This window comes from Columba livia, chromosome 6 (assembly GCF_036013475.1).
Source record: "Columba livia isolate bColLiv1 breed racing homer chromosome 6, bColLiv1.pat.W.v2, whole genome shotgun sequence".
Lineage (NCBI taxonomy): Eukaryota > Metazoa > Chordata > Aves > Columbiformes > Columbidae > Columba > Columba livia.
In genome coordinates this window covers 12,498,305-12,513,528 of record NC_088607.1, presented here as the reverse complement: position 1 = coordinate 12,513,528, position 15,224 = coordinate 12,498,305, and the positions used below count along the sequence as shown (strand labels likewise).

At 41.1% G+C, this 15,224-nt stretch overlaps 1 long non-coding RNA gene across 1 annotated transcript in view; it reads right to left on the bottom strand.

Moving 5' to 3' along the window:
• LOC110363319 (uncharacterized) overlaps positions 1 to 9,968 on the bottom strand; it is a 29,089-nt gene extending 19,121 nt beyond the window's left edge. Inside the window, exons 1-2 of the long non-coding RNA XR_002421303.2 lie at positions 9,461 to 9,968; positions 6,420 to 6,477 (exon numbers count right to left, since the gene is read on the bottom strand). This is a non-coding gene — a long non-coding RNA (uncharacterized LOC110363319). The remainder of the gene's footprint in view (positions 1 to 6,419; positions 6,478 to 9,460) is intronic.
• Positions 9,969 to 15,224: the final 5,256 nt, after the last annotated feature.

Genomic DNA, 15,224 nt, shown 5'->3' with positions numbered 1-15,224 from the left:
GAATGACAGGAAGACAGAGAGTTTCATGATGAAGGCAGGCCTGGATTTGTTTAACTGTCAGCTCTGCCTTTTGATGGATACTGCAAAGCATGCACATTATCAAGAAGGAAGAAACACCTCCAAATGAAAACCACGATAAACTAGATTTCTTTGAGGCATGAATATATTAGTCCAAAATAAAACAAAACAAGCAAACAAAAAAAGGAAATGTTATAATGGGTCAGTGGATACTTTTTATGGTAGGATACTACCATAAAAGTGGTTCCTGCATGGAAAAAATTAAGCCAAATTCTCAGTTATTCATCCTGATGATTGGATGGTATTTTTGCCTTGTAAAGCTGTATCATGCTAATGCTATTGCTGTCATACAAACAAGGTTTACAATTTCCTCCTAAATCTTCTTGCTGTTGTTCTCCATTTTTAAGAGCCTATTAAAATAACCAGATAACTTGCAGAGAAGCTTAGTCTTTTAGTATTCACAAATGGAAATGAGACTCAGGAGATCTGGATTTGACTACTGATAGTCTCACTGGTCTCTGACATAAGCTTAAGCAGTGGCTTAGGTTGTGGATATGCAAGTGGGTTAACTCAGTGCCAGAAAAGCTGTTTTCATTAGAATCTGAAAACCTAAAGCCTGCAAATACAAGATATACGCTCAAACTGTTCTAGCTGTGTCCCAGGAATGACTACTTTACCCCTGGATTAATCAGGGATAAGCATTTTGTTATCTAGGACATCTGCCTTTTCCTACATTTGCCTCCTTCATACACAGTTGTCATGGGGTGATTTGTTGGGTTTTATACCCTATATTTCTTTTCTCAGTTCAGATGATGCTTACTGTCCATCAGTACATTTTACCTTAAGCAGGGAGAAACATTATCAGATGAGCAGCTAGAGACTGAATCAACTCAAAAATTATGGGTGTTTTGGGTGAATCATTTCCATCAAAAAAGCAAAAAGTGAAAATAACTTGACAAGAGCCCTGCTGTGCTGACTCAACGTTTCTGCAGAGGTTCCATTTCTTCTTTTGGAAATAGCAATTACATATCTTCTGCTAATTAATCTTTACAATAATCCCAGAAAACAAAACTTTAAAAATAAACTATGAGTTATTCTTTAGCGAGGGGATTCCAGTTCGAAAAATACACACCTTTTTGACAGCTTAAACTGACTTATGTTTTTTCTTTGTTCGCTCAGAGGTATAAACGCTTAAAAGAAAAATCAATTGTTTTCTGTGTTTTATGAAGTGAAAGCTGTAACACCTCCTGCCTGTGGGTCTGCCCACTCCAGAGGCTGCGGTTGTAGAAGTGTTGCTCTTGGCAGCTGTTCTGATTTTAGCTGTTCCCCTGCTCCTCCCCTAAGCACCGCATCCTCCTGTTCCTCACCTAAGTGCCTGCTACCTTGTCACCTCATTCCCACCCTTGGCCATGTATTTCTACTCCGACACAGCTCTCTTCATCGTGATCCTCTAAGAGGCTATCTAGATCACAGACTTGAGCTGGCTTAAAATAACCATTCCTTCCTTCACCACTTTTTTAAGGTTTATTTTTAATCTGGATGAGTTCCTCGAGTGACTGATCAGAGAACAACGTGTTTCACCAGACGGTTACATCAACGCAGCTGAACTTGTATTTTATGTAAATGGGATTTCAGTGGTAAGAGGAGAGGTGGTGCTGGAAGAGTGGAGTTGCAGTTGTCACTGAACTAAACACTCTGTAACGATGGCCTGCAGTCAGAGCTGTGATTGCAGGTTCCTTCAGACTCCACTGATTTTAATCTATTGCTAACTGTGTAGGTTTGTCAATATAGGACAAGGTTTAGTATGGACTATTAGATGAAGAATTTATCAAGTATTGATTCAGCTCCTGCTGGGTTATCCAGCCTTCCCTGACCCTTCTGCTGCTTCAGTTTCATTGTTATTCATGTCTGAGTAACTGTTAGTGAAAATTAGGGTTGGTAATTTGGGTTTGTAATTGGATCTGATAACTAAATAAGTAGGAGTGGGGGAAAAAAAAGGCAAAATTGTGCTAATCACGAATAATTACAAGCCCAAATTAACAACTCTATTACCTTTTCTCCAAAACAAACATGCCCTCCTCCAATATTAGTTTCAGAAACTGAAAGGTATGAGTTGCAGCTTCCTAAATAAAACCTAGGAAGAAAGATCATTCTAGCAAGAGTCCTCAGCACTGAGACCTTTCAGAATGAAACTGCTGGACTGGAAAAAGCCCTTGTCCCAGGTGCACAGCAGAGAAGTCGTAGCTCTGGCAAAAGGCAGTGCCTTGAAACCCCAGCATCTAAGGCAGATGTGTGCTCTGCCAAGTTTTCAGAGATCAGTGAGAGCTCAGGGACAGAGTACAGGGGGAAATTTTACAAAGGCTTTCATTCCCTGCTGCAACAGAGCGAGGAAAGTAGGACGAGTCTGAAGAGTTACTGTGAGAGTTAAAAGCAAATGGAAAATCAACCCAAACTTCACCACCCCTCCCTGCAGCCTTCAGTTGCCATCTCAAGGTCCTACCTGCCTGTCACGTTAAGGAAGAGATTTCGGCAATGTACCTTACCATCCTGTCTACTGGATGAAGTGTGACCTCTTGACGAGTTGCCTTGAATATAATGCAAAAGTCTGTTAAATGATCGAGGAGAAAGCTGGGCTGTATTTGGGGTGTGTTGATTCCCAGAAAAGATCTAGCCTTATTTTCAAAAAGACTTTCTATGTGGCTGTGGTTTTAGCACCACCAGGCAGCCTTGTTGCCGTAGCCCTGATAGCACGGCTGGGAAACTGTCTGTGCAAAGTGGGCAACTGAGCAGATATTTTTGCCCTTTTGTTGAACCACAATTATAGGAATCTCATTGCAGGCATTCATTCTGCAGCTCATTTGTGATTAACAAAATGGAGACTAATTCTCTTTGGATACACAGGGCTGCAAATGTATAATACCAGCAAGTTTTGTACTGCGTATCCGAACCTCTGTCATGGAAGACTCCAGCCTGATGTATTTACTGAGTGCTGGTAAATGGTCTGTGCATTAACTGAAGTTGGATCTCATACTCTTAGAACTGAAAGAAGCCTTTTGTGTTAAATGGTCACAATGTATCCTGCAAGCCCATGAAACTCTTATGATTCCATGTGTCATTTAGGAATAGAGCTGTGATTAACACTTCAGAGAGGGACCCTTGTCCAAAAATTTTTGCACCACTCAGGACAACAGAGAAATGTTACAGTGCTTTACTATGAATTTATACATGAGATCTGCATCTTGAATTGTGCTTGGCAACATCAAAATGTTCTTTCCCAGAAGGCAACAGTATTTGGGTAGTCTGGAAATTTTTGAACTGCCACCAATACTGCCACAGGTAGGTGGGTTTAATGCGATATGCTTTAAGGGTTCAGAAGCAGCAGTTCATTTGAAGGTTGACATCACCTTGGCTGAAGAAAATGCCTTTACCTCTGACTGATATTGTGTTTTTCTGCGAGGTGGTTTTTTTTTGTGGTTTTGGTTTTGTTTGTGGGTTGATTTTGTTTGTTTGCATTTTTTGCGTGTCTGTTTGGAGGGTGGGGGGTTCTGTTATTTTTCCCCCACAATGCAGGAACGGAGCCCTCTTTGCTCATTGCAATGGCCCAGTTTAAGCCTATGTGTTACATTCCTAGTAAGAGTTGTCATACAGTGGCAGATCTAATCTGTTTTCTTATGAGATTGCAAAAATAAAGGTATAACTACAGTTCAGTGTGTATGACAGAATTCCTACATCCATTTCCAATATTTTACATTACAAGCTATTGGCAAAGAGTCAAGGAAGCAATCAATAACTAGATCGTTCAGTACCCTGAGGAGGGATCTAAACTGTGGAGTACTGTTACCCCCTGGAACTTGCATGTACAGTCCAGAAATACTGCAGCTGGGTGGGCAGGCAGATAAAAACCATAATCACAGACATCCCAGAGGCAGCTTTTCCCAGTATCTCCTTTTTGATGGGAAAAAAAAAAAAGCCATTCTAAAAGCCTGTATATCTTTCTTTGAAGAGACCAGCACTCACAAAGTATTCATTCACAATTTTTGCATCTCCTCATATGGACTTGCAATTGTCTCAGCTCCTAGTTTTGCAACGTCCTTGTTATTCCATCAAAATGCCTCTGCTCTTCCCTGTACAGAGGAACATTTTACTCTTTCTACTCTCCCTCCATTAATATTCACAGTGTCCATCTAGTTGCTGCATCCAGCTACAAGTAGGGAATACAGCAGCTGTGTTCTATCATGACACTCAGCAAAACAGGTCAACTTCTTTGATGTCTACTTCTTAGACCAGCTTTAGCCTTTAGAAATTTGCAATTGCCATGTCTGTTTTCTCTTGAGTACATTTTACTTTCTGGTGTCAGTTCAAAATATTGTACATGTAACACATTTACCAGCCGTTTGTTATGGTAACTATATATCCTTGGGCATTGTGCAAAGTCCTAGGCAGACTATAGAAAGATGAAACAAAGCTGGCATTAAAGCTCCACAAATGCTTTTCTCTTGTTAGCAGAGCTGCTGTCCTCCAAGAACACACAGGTCTGGAATACCCTGCATCCTCACAGTGACCACAATACTTGCAAGTGCACTGATAAACAACGCTTGCTGAGCAAGAGGTCTCATATGTCTCTATGAGACATATACATGTCCCCATTTCTCTATTTGTATCTCTCTGTATCTGTATGTTTGTCTCTATAAATGGGAAGATGGGGTTGAAATGGTTTCTCAGTCCTCCCACCCCTCTTTTTTTTTTTTTTTTTTCTTCTTTTTTGTGAAGCTCTTCTCCTTATCCTGCTCTTCACACTGGTTACAAAGTGTGCTGAAGCAGCCTGTTCCTTGTCATATTTTAGGAGGAAAATGACATTGATATTGGACTAAATGCAAAAAGATACTTTCCCCTAGTGAAAACTGGCTAATTGATTTAAAATCAAATAACTTTAAAGACCTGTGACGGCTACAAATCAGATCAGAGAGGGCAATACAAGTTCATTCTACTTTACGCGGGGACTGTGCTTTGCAGTTTAAGCGACAGCACTTTGGCATTCAGGGCTTCTTTATAACCCAAACAAATCAAATATCAAATATTTTTTGATCTTGATGCCTGGCAATAGTTGATGATTAAAACTACTGCAGTGAAGCCTGGGAATGGATTATTGTTATAAATAGCTGCAGTCTTGCTGTTCCCTGTTCTCTTCTGTGGGTCTGGAGGCTCAAGGCAAGAAAAACTGGGGAGACTATAACAGATACTAACAAGAGAGGGCCGGTGAGACCAAGAAAAAAGTTATTTCTAAAAAGATTAATTTTAAGGATACCAGGCTTCTCTGTCTCTTTACCTATGTGCTTGAGATTCCAACCTAAAAGTTAACAAAACATAAAGGATATTTTAAAAGCTAAAAACTAGTTTCCCAGTGATGATTCTCTGAATTAGAATCGAGTTATCCATTGATCTGGGTTAAAGAAGCACAGTTTTAGACTGTGTCCACTCACTGTTGCACAGAGAGATGCAAGCTCACTTTCCACAGTTTCCTCAGGGCACGTGAGTTAATCTGAACTCCACTCTGGGTATCAAAATATTCTTTCAAAGAACAACAGGGAGTCTAAAATTAAGCAAAGAAGAATTGTGAGCAGTGATGTCTGACAGAAGGAGTATTTTTTTTTCAATTGGGCAGCTCATCAATCGACTGATGAGGGGAGCAGTTTTCCTGAGACAGATTGATTTGGGCCCAAAAGTTTTAGAAGGCCCCTGACCTTTCCGAATAAGTGCTTTGAGTGGGTAAGACACATGCACTTTTACCTCAGAAGCCTCATGGCTCATTGTCATCACTTGAAAAAAAGTCACTTCTGTATTTCTGTGAGGATATGTTTTCAGAAGAAAAGATGAGGAATGGTCTGAACATGGAATATAGATACAACTTACCATACCTTTATGAAGATATGGTCCAGGCAAGTTGTTGCTGTGTGGAAATGTCCTGTGTCCCTCTCAGCCTTCTCCCTCGATTTTGCTGCACAGCACAGGGCAATGCTCAGACTAACTCTGAAGCTGATCTGCCCCAGCTAAGTGGTTATTTGTACTCAAGTAACCCCGAGGTTCAAACAACATTAAAAAGGGCTGCAGTTTTTCCACCAGAAACAGAAACTTTCCCACTAGAAATAGGTCTCAGGGAAAAAAAGCCTGCAACTGGGCCTTGTTTGTCTTCCTACCACAACCAGCAAGGGCTAGAAATCTTACCCCAAAGCCTCTTTCCGTTCTGTATTGGAGCGTATGCAACATCAGTAGACACACTGGCAACAAAATATTTGGCACACATAACTGTTTTCATGCTTTCCAAAGCTGTGGAAGGGGCTTTTAATCTCTTTTTATAGATCTTTCGTATTAATAGTGTGATTAAAACATAGGAATGTTTGTACCTGTTTAGATGAAGGTCTGTCAAGAGTTTTGTCTCCAGCAGTAGCTACCAGCAGGTGCCTAAAGAAGAATGAGACAAGTGATTTATTATTTTCCCCTAAATGATCTCCCTACTTCATATCAGGAGACTTCCTGAATCTGGTTTCATTTGCTTATTACACATTAAAAAAAAAAAAAAAAAGAATTTTTCTGAAAAACAGAAAATTTGCAAGAAGAAAATTCTTTGGATGTTTTTTAAGGCAGTGGACTAGGTCTTCAACTGTACTAAATCAGCACATTGAAGATGAGGCTAATCAACTGATAGCATTGCAGGCAAAAAAGATTCTTCTTCTTTTCAAAATTTTGTTGAAGCATATATTTTACTTTAAAAAAAATCCAAAACTTTTTTTTTTTTCAGATTTCTATAGATAATAAAAACATAGATGAAAATCACTAATGAAACACTTGGAGAATGTTCCAATTTTTAATAAAACCCTTGCTTAGCAATGTTCTATTACTCTCTTAGGAAGTACAGTCCAAGCTGTATCAAAACCTAAGACCTTTCGGATAGCATTAGCCAGATCTGCTCTGTGGCTCTCATTCCAATTCAGCAAGAAGGTACCTGCTGTTGTGCATTTTCAAGAGAAGCATGCCAGGTTTTAAAGCCAGCTTTAATTTCTTCATTGTAGATTATTTTATTAAAATGAATAAAAGTGGAAGAAAAGGTAAGCCATGTGCTCAGCTGGGTTTAGTATGAATTAACATCATTCCTTGCAGCAGGGACTTTGCATATTCTAAGACAGGCAGGCTGCAAATCATTTCTTTCTCTCTGCAGGATGATTATTACTAATAAAGACTGAACGATTCTCAACCTGATTGCTGACACACATTTACAATTTATCTCATAGCAAGCTCTGGATAGAGGACATTTTCAGAATAGACTGGGAGTTAGGCAAAAGAGATTCATATTCAAAGTCATCCCTTTAAATATAGCTAGCAGACAAGGTCCTAAAACTAAGATTAGCTTTTCAGGATTGTTTTAGTATTAGTGAAATGTAAAATTTGACCCTCCTATACAAGAGTGGAGGAGGGGAAGGGTGGACTAGAGAGAGCAGACAAGTTGCACCAGGCGGTGAAACCTAATGGTGAGAAAACAATGTAGAAGATGACAAGGGTTCCCCACTGCTTTCCCACTGTTTAGTTGCAGTCCTGAAACAGCAGCTTGATTTCTTTATTATGCACCCATAGCACACACAGGAGCACACACGGGAGATCAGCTTTGACGCTGGAAACCATTTGTCTTGTAAATGCAAATGGTTACCAATTAAATAAAACTGGAAAATAGAAGGATGCCTTTTCTCCTCTTTATATTACAATACAAACTTGATCTGACACATGAGCAAGAAATCTTAAGTTGCAGACAGGTCATGGGTGGCCAAAAGTAGATGGACAGGAAGAGCTTCAAATGATCATTAATCATCAAGGAATGGCTCATAGGAAGACTTAAAAAAAATATTTTCTGAGAAGTCTACAGAATTATCAGCATGTCTGGTGAGCTTGGCTTTGAGGGACTCATCACAAAGAATTAAAATGACAACAGGTTAAATCCATCTCAACCACAATATTGACCTGGAAAGATCTTCATCACAAGTAGTCCCACCTTATATTTCTAGGCTTATTCAGCCATCTTGGCCCATTCAATCCTTGCTCCCTCTACCAAGATTATCCATTATGAGAATCACTTAACTGTCTGTGTCTAGTGGTAATTTTTGTGATGTGGAAATATCTTCAGCAAAAAGACCCTGAAGACATCATATTATTTTAATAACAGTTTTTCAGCCCAAAGCAAGACAATGTTGCTGTGTCCTGCATGTGAAATACCACTCTTTGAAATTCTGCAGCACTGAGCTAACAAGCCTGCCTGGCGATGTGGTGTGAAGGGGCAGTGATTTAAAGATCATTTTAAACATTTACTCTGCTTTATTGCAGTGAAGACTTTCCCTTCCCAAAATTTAAAATTTAAAACATGCTTCCTCTGAGCATGAGGGCAATGCTTTTTGCTTTCTGAGATGGAACAAAGTATTTCCTCGATGAAAAAAATATGATTTTGATTTTAAGCAGTAGGAACATTTTCCCATTGCATATTTTTCATGCTGTGGAAACTAACCGTCCACCAAACATTTCAAATGTGAATTCTGAAACAGCTCTGCTGAGACATTTTCCTCCTCATTTTGTATTAAATTATAGCCCTGAATGTTGTGATTCCAAACAAAACTCTCCCAGGATCTGCTCCCCTCAAACAACAGGATATCATCCCCAAATCCCCTATGAATAAAGGAAACTTTCCATTCCACTTGTTGAACATGAAAATCAGGAGGATAAAGTTAATAGGCTGGAAATAAACAGAGAAAGAAAGGAATTATATAATTTCATTCTTAAACCTCAAAATGGGAAAAAGGGAAAAGACAGAACAAACAACCTAAGCACGTGGCTCCTAGACACATACATGAAAAAGTACAATGGCACGGATTCCTTCATCTAGTGAAAAACTGAACAGGCTCCCTCGAGCTTTGGTATATAATACTGATTTACATCTTGTAAGAATCTAGCCTGGGAAAGTAGTGGGGCTCATTTCTCTTTAAATTTTTTAAAAAAATCATTTGCCTTAATCCATTTAACATTCAAACATCCCATTAACCTAACTTAAATGCCTTCTTGTAGGTTTTTAATTTAGCACACTGACCCCCAAAATGGAAAGGCCACTTACAATTACAAACCCCACAGTGCAGCCACCACACTCTCTGACTTGCAGTCATCCTTATCATCTCCAACATTTTCCTCATCCTGGCAAGCAGGAAACGTTTTTTCTCTGTGCGTCTGTGGCCTTTTCTGTTATTGTTCATTAATTTATGTGGCTTTGGCAAACTAACAGGGAAGGAAAATAAATGGAAAGAAAAAAATAAAGCAAAGGAAAAGTATATATGGCCATTATTGTATTTCCTGAGGGTTCCTGGGTTCTGCAGAAATGATCCAAAGGGAGAAAACCCACTCATAAATTACGCACCCCAAGGACAGCCCAGGAAGGTTTCCCTGCACCATCTGTCAGCTCAGGTTTGCCCTGCGCTTTGCAAGCCAAGGTGAGAGTTCAGGCAGGAGGCAGCTACTGAAGGGGCAGGTTTAGTTTTCATTGAAGGTTCAACAGAAATATCTTCAAGGCAGCTCTGAGATTTCCTGAAAAAAACAAAACAACAGGGTGCTTTTCATCATGGCAAAAGCGCCTTTTGAAGAGAGACAGGAGCAGATGCTTTCAGAATGGCCGTGTCATGTTCCTGTCATGTGGAGCGTGCAAGGAAACTTCAGGCATGAGCAAAAGCTGGAGAAACAGTCCTAAAGCTCTTGACATATGAGGACTTTTTTTATGCAACCTGTTGATATTTCTTTACTAATTATGTTGCCCTGCATTATGCTGGAGAGAAAGCATCACCCAACGAGGGTAAGGGGACCTTAACTAACTGGAAGATGTGTGCAGAAATAAGTTTTTAGGTACGTAATTATCTATCTAGTCTCTCTGCTCAACCCTGTATAATATCTGCCTCTGGCACACATTAGTCCACTGGGCTCAATGGTCCACTATGTCAGAGATGGAAAGCATCCTGTGTGCCTTTGCTCCACAGCTGGTATGAAGTAAAATGTAATTACGGGGTTGTATTTGTTACACAATGCAACAGCATTTGATGGAGCTGTTGCTGTGTGCTCACACAGATGAATTGTCCACCAAGCTATCCATCCATGTCAGGTCTGTTCACCTCTGTTTGGCTCTGAGGTAACCTCAAGGTTGACCTACATGGAGTTACACGATGAGGGTTTCTGCATGTTATTACAAACAAACAAAAAGATTAAGCATCTATTTTCTGACTAAAGACTAAGTCTCATTTTAGGTACCTAAGCTAAAATTTGAGATTAGTCCCATGCTAACAGAGTCAAAATTCTGTTTTTATCTTTCAAGTTGCATGCACACAGGCACCTAGATGTATCACAGTATTGCCATGTCCGAAAACCTGCTGTTGGTCCTGCACCTGAGCCTGAACAGTTTTCCTCTGTCTATGGACCTCATGGACCCAAACACAGGTCATCTACCAAAACCAGAGTTGCTTACTGCTGGTTTTTTTAAAAGATGGATTGGTAGGAGTGTCTGTGGGGAGCCTGCTGCTTCCTCCCCACATCTCTGGTCCTCCCCACAGTGAAGGACACATTCAGTTCTTGTCTTTGCCTATGTGAACACTTGTCTTCCTGGTGAACACTCTGCACACCTTACTAGACCAGACTGCACCAGCTGTTACACACTGTAAGGAAAAATCATTACGGCAAAGAGAAGGTGTGCCAGAAGAGTGTTTTGCTCTAGGACAGTTAGGAGACTCATATCCCAAAGATTGCATTTGACAAGGCACACAGACAAAATCCCTTTTTCCTTCCCCATGAGTCATTACCCTATAGAAAAGAGCTGGACTCCCTGTCTCTGATGTGACAAACTGTGGGTCTGTTTGGCTCATTTCTGGCTCTGTTTTCAGTGGGCAGTTGTGAGCCCCAGTGGCAGCAGAAGCTCAGGTTAGCTGCATAGTTATTAACCTTTCAGAGCAACTCAGTTGTCTATGAGGAAGAGTTCTACTGAACCTCATGACACCTACCAGAAGGGCAGCAAAGTACTGTCCCTTACCACACACGTCCACACCTCTTTGCAGCCCCTTCCTCATGGGCTGGTGCAAGAATACACACGTATCTTCTCTTATCCAAGCCACCCAAATGATTCAGTGCAGTGTTTAATCCACTGAGCAAAAAATATGTGTATTATTTCTTAGTTTTAGCTCTCCTTTTGAGATAAAAAGAATTCAATCCACCAAAATCCCAGTGGATCCACCAGCCCCACAGTCATCTGTCTTAAGAGGGAACGAAATGAATTTTATCTCCATAGATCACATTGCACACCGCATTGCCAGCTGTCTTCTAGCAGGGGCTGCCGTTGCTCAAAGGTCATAGTAAAAATCCCTTGATTAAAGAAAAACAACAAACACATTTTAAATGGCTAAAACCATAAGACACTGCCATAAAGCAGATTATGTGAAGTAGATACTGTTAAAACAGTTTAAATGCCTCTTTCAGGCATGAGTTTAGTTATCTCAAAGCATATTAGAGAGAGCAATAAAATTTAATGGCCAGCAGTAAAGTGTTTATGCGTGGCCCTGAACACAGCGTTGCCCAACCGCACAAAGTGGTAACTGAGCCACACAGGTCAGGCATGCCCAGCAAACCGAGTCTGGTTCCCCGCTGGAGTTGGCATTAGATCTGCTTGGGGAGAGCTCAGCAGAAAGACCCCGGAGAGCCCACAAAGGGAAGATAAGGAAACCAGTGCTGCCGCAGGGCTGTCAGGGCAGCAGCTCAGCCCTGCATGTCCTGAGGAGCCAAATAAGGGGGAAAACCTGTGTGTTGTGTGTGTGCATGTGTGTTGAGACACAGCCCCTGACAGGACAGCATTGAGTTTCAACCTAAAAGGAATTGGTTTTCCAGCCTGGCATGAAGGCTGGAGTTCTTCCACGCTGATTTACACAGCCAGCAGAATCCTGGTTTTACAGGGTAATTGCAAGGTCCCTTGACTCCCTCCTCAGTTACGCTGTGGTGTATTCTAGGACACACCAGCATTGTGCCACATCAGAGATGGTGCTGATCGTCACTTGATGTCGCCTGCAACTTTCTGATGGACCGGTCCTGGGAGTATAAACTTGTCAGTGCGCACAGGTACCAGTAAAGATGTGTCCTCACACAACAGACAAGGCTCTCATCCTTACTCCTCCCTCGACCCCTCCCCCCCCCCCCCCCAAAAGAAAACCCCTCCCCCCCCCAAAAAAAAAGAAAAGAAAAAAAAAAAGAAGACAAAAGGTATAAAATGTTGTGGGTCACATTTGGGGTGAGTATTTATAATGATGCCAGAATGGGAGGCAGACAGTAGGAGTCCATGCCACTAACCAAGATGACAGGTTGAGATTCAGAAATCTGATCTTTTTCTGATCTATCAACAACTGCAATATGCCATGCTGCAAAAGTCACTTTATGAGTCCCTCCTTCCCATCTGTGTTTTTATTCACACTGTTGGATTTCTGCTTTTCCATGCATTTGTATAGCACCTAAAAATGATGATTTAGAGTAGACTACCTAAGTATTTCCATCATAAGAAGCAACTTCGGTCTGTCAGTGCAACAAAACACCTGGAATATCATTACCTGAAAGGTGTTACATAAAGATACAGGAGGTGGACCGAAATGCTAACTCTCTCCTGCAGTTGTACTCCTTTAATAAATTCATCCTGTTTCCAAAGTGAGCAGAGATGCTTCTGGCTTTTTAACACTTTCTTTTGCCTCTTCTTAAGCATGCAATGATCCCAGAGCTTTTGCTTCAGACAGCAGGACAGCTGCATACCCCTGGCTGCATGGTTGCCCGGTGCTGCCTGCATAACTGCTTGGCCTTTTCAAAACCCAAGAGTTTATCTAATCTCTAGAGCTGTGTTCCCTGTTAGGGACAAAGTCAACTCAGCACTGGCTTGTGACACAGTTAGCCAAGTGCCTTATTCCCTAGTTGGGTTCCTGGACTCTGTTGTGCTGTTGCTGTGCATTTTCCCTTCCCTCTGCTCACGGGGAGCCGGGTCTCTGCAGCAGGGAGTGCAGCCTGCCCTCGGAGGGCTCCTCCTGCTCTGGCACAGAAAGCAGTGCCCTTCCCCGCCTGCCACTCTCCCAGGCAGGGTGGGATGCTGACACAGTTTTGTCATTGAGTGGGCAGAAAAGGGAAATAAAGAGAGGGGCAATTCAGGGAGTCCCCTCCTCATCCCAGCTGAACCCTCAGAAAACGTGAAAGGACAGGAGACCTGGAACGCTGCCGTAAGTAGCAGGCAGCGATGCATATTCAGGATGACTGGAGCAAGTACAGATGTATGCATGAGCACAGCTTTTCCTTTTCCTCAGAGCATGCATTATAATATTCCTTAAGTAAAAAAAAATGGTTTTAGTCAGTTCTATTTGTTTTCAGATGGCAGGTGTGGATAGGCAAGGAGGTGAACAGGAAGGGGGCTTGCATCTTAATTTGCAAACTGGCTAACATTTGATGCTTCAACCTCCTTCATCTTTGCTAGTCTCCCAGGACTATGCTAGCCTCTCTTGCAGAATAAAGCAGGGAAGGGGTTGTGTTACACATACAACATTTTTTTTGGTGTTGTTTATTGCTAGGCAGTCTGCACAGTCCAGGTGCCCAGGGGACCCTCCAACAGGGTCTGGTGCAGGACTTCAGTGAGATCTGCTGCAGGTTCTTTTCCATTGGGCTGGACTGGTCCATTTGCCCTTTACTGAAATGCTCTGATGTTTTATAAATAGGAACAGTAATGCCTGCAGCATGTCACTGATATGTATCAGGAGTTGTTCTCATACTATACTTTAACCCCAGAGCTCAAAGGTGCTGGAGAATACTCACTGTACTCCTTCTAGGTGAATAAACCAGGCCCTGGCCTTGCTTCAAGATATTCTGCTGATGAAACTTAAGTTTGGCCATCATTGCTTATCAATACATTGTTCTGGACTGTGCATTTGGTGATTACCTTCTGTTCTGGCTCAACCCGATTATACTTAAACTTATTTGACAGGTGTAGAATTTTGCTCATGTACCCAGCATTGCAAGTTGCTGATTATTACACGGCTGTTAGGTTTGGCTACTTTCGAGACTGATGAACCAAGCCAACAAGTAATGAATTCTCTTTACAGCTTGCTGTCCTCATTTGGATAAGCAATTGACTAAGCAAGAGGCTGCTTTTAATTTGTGCTCATAGTGCACAGCTCAGCTGTTACTCCTCATACGGTACAAGGGAACATCTCACCTTTTTCCCATCAGTTATGCACTGCTTCCCTCTCCATCATGCCATACCTAGTGACTGCAGCAAGAGTTATTTCATTCTTTTTTCCTCATGTATTTGGAGCAGAAACTTACGTGGCTCTTGGCTCAGGTGGATGAACAGTCTCCTGAAATCATCAAATCCTAGGCTCAGGAATCAATGAGAATATAAGGCTTTGAGCTCACCCATTTTAAAGTGACCTATGTCAGGTGATGTACATCTTTTGCTGAATTTTAGTAGCTGAGACATAGACAACTTCCAGTCTGTATATTTCAAGACTTTTATAAAGTCTTAAAAAAGACTATGCCTGGAATGGTCATACTGGCTGTTTAAAAAAATATAGGCTCTGAACGCATTAATTAAATCAGGCATAGGTGCGTCCCCAGGTATTCTGATCAGCCAGATCATCAGCTAGTATAAATGAGTTAAGACTCAGAAATGCCAGTAGATATTTACAGATCTGGTCCAAAGGTCTCACCTCACAGCAAGATTCACCTGTTCTCTTCCTCCTGCTTGACAAGAGAAGACTTCTTAATTTTCTTTTTAACCAAATACATATGTGTGAGGGAAAATGTATTACAAATTAGGAAATTAATATAAAGGAAAGGAGATGATGTTTTTGTTTGCAACAAAACTGCCTCAGTATTTGGAAAGTAGAAGAAAAGGGGAAAGTAGGAAAATTGAATAAAAAAGAAAAAGGAAAAAAATAAAAATCCATCCTTGTTGCATAATGTACCTTGTGGGGATTTTTAAAAGCAATGGAATTACATGTTACTTATTGGCAATCACATGTTTAACAAGGTGTTCAGCATCTGCTGGCTAAAGTAGCTAAAGGAAACATGGGTATTTCTCTTATCAATATTTAAATCTCGTAAAATCTCTTCTAACTGGATTATCACCACAC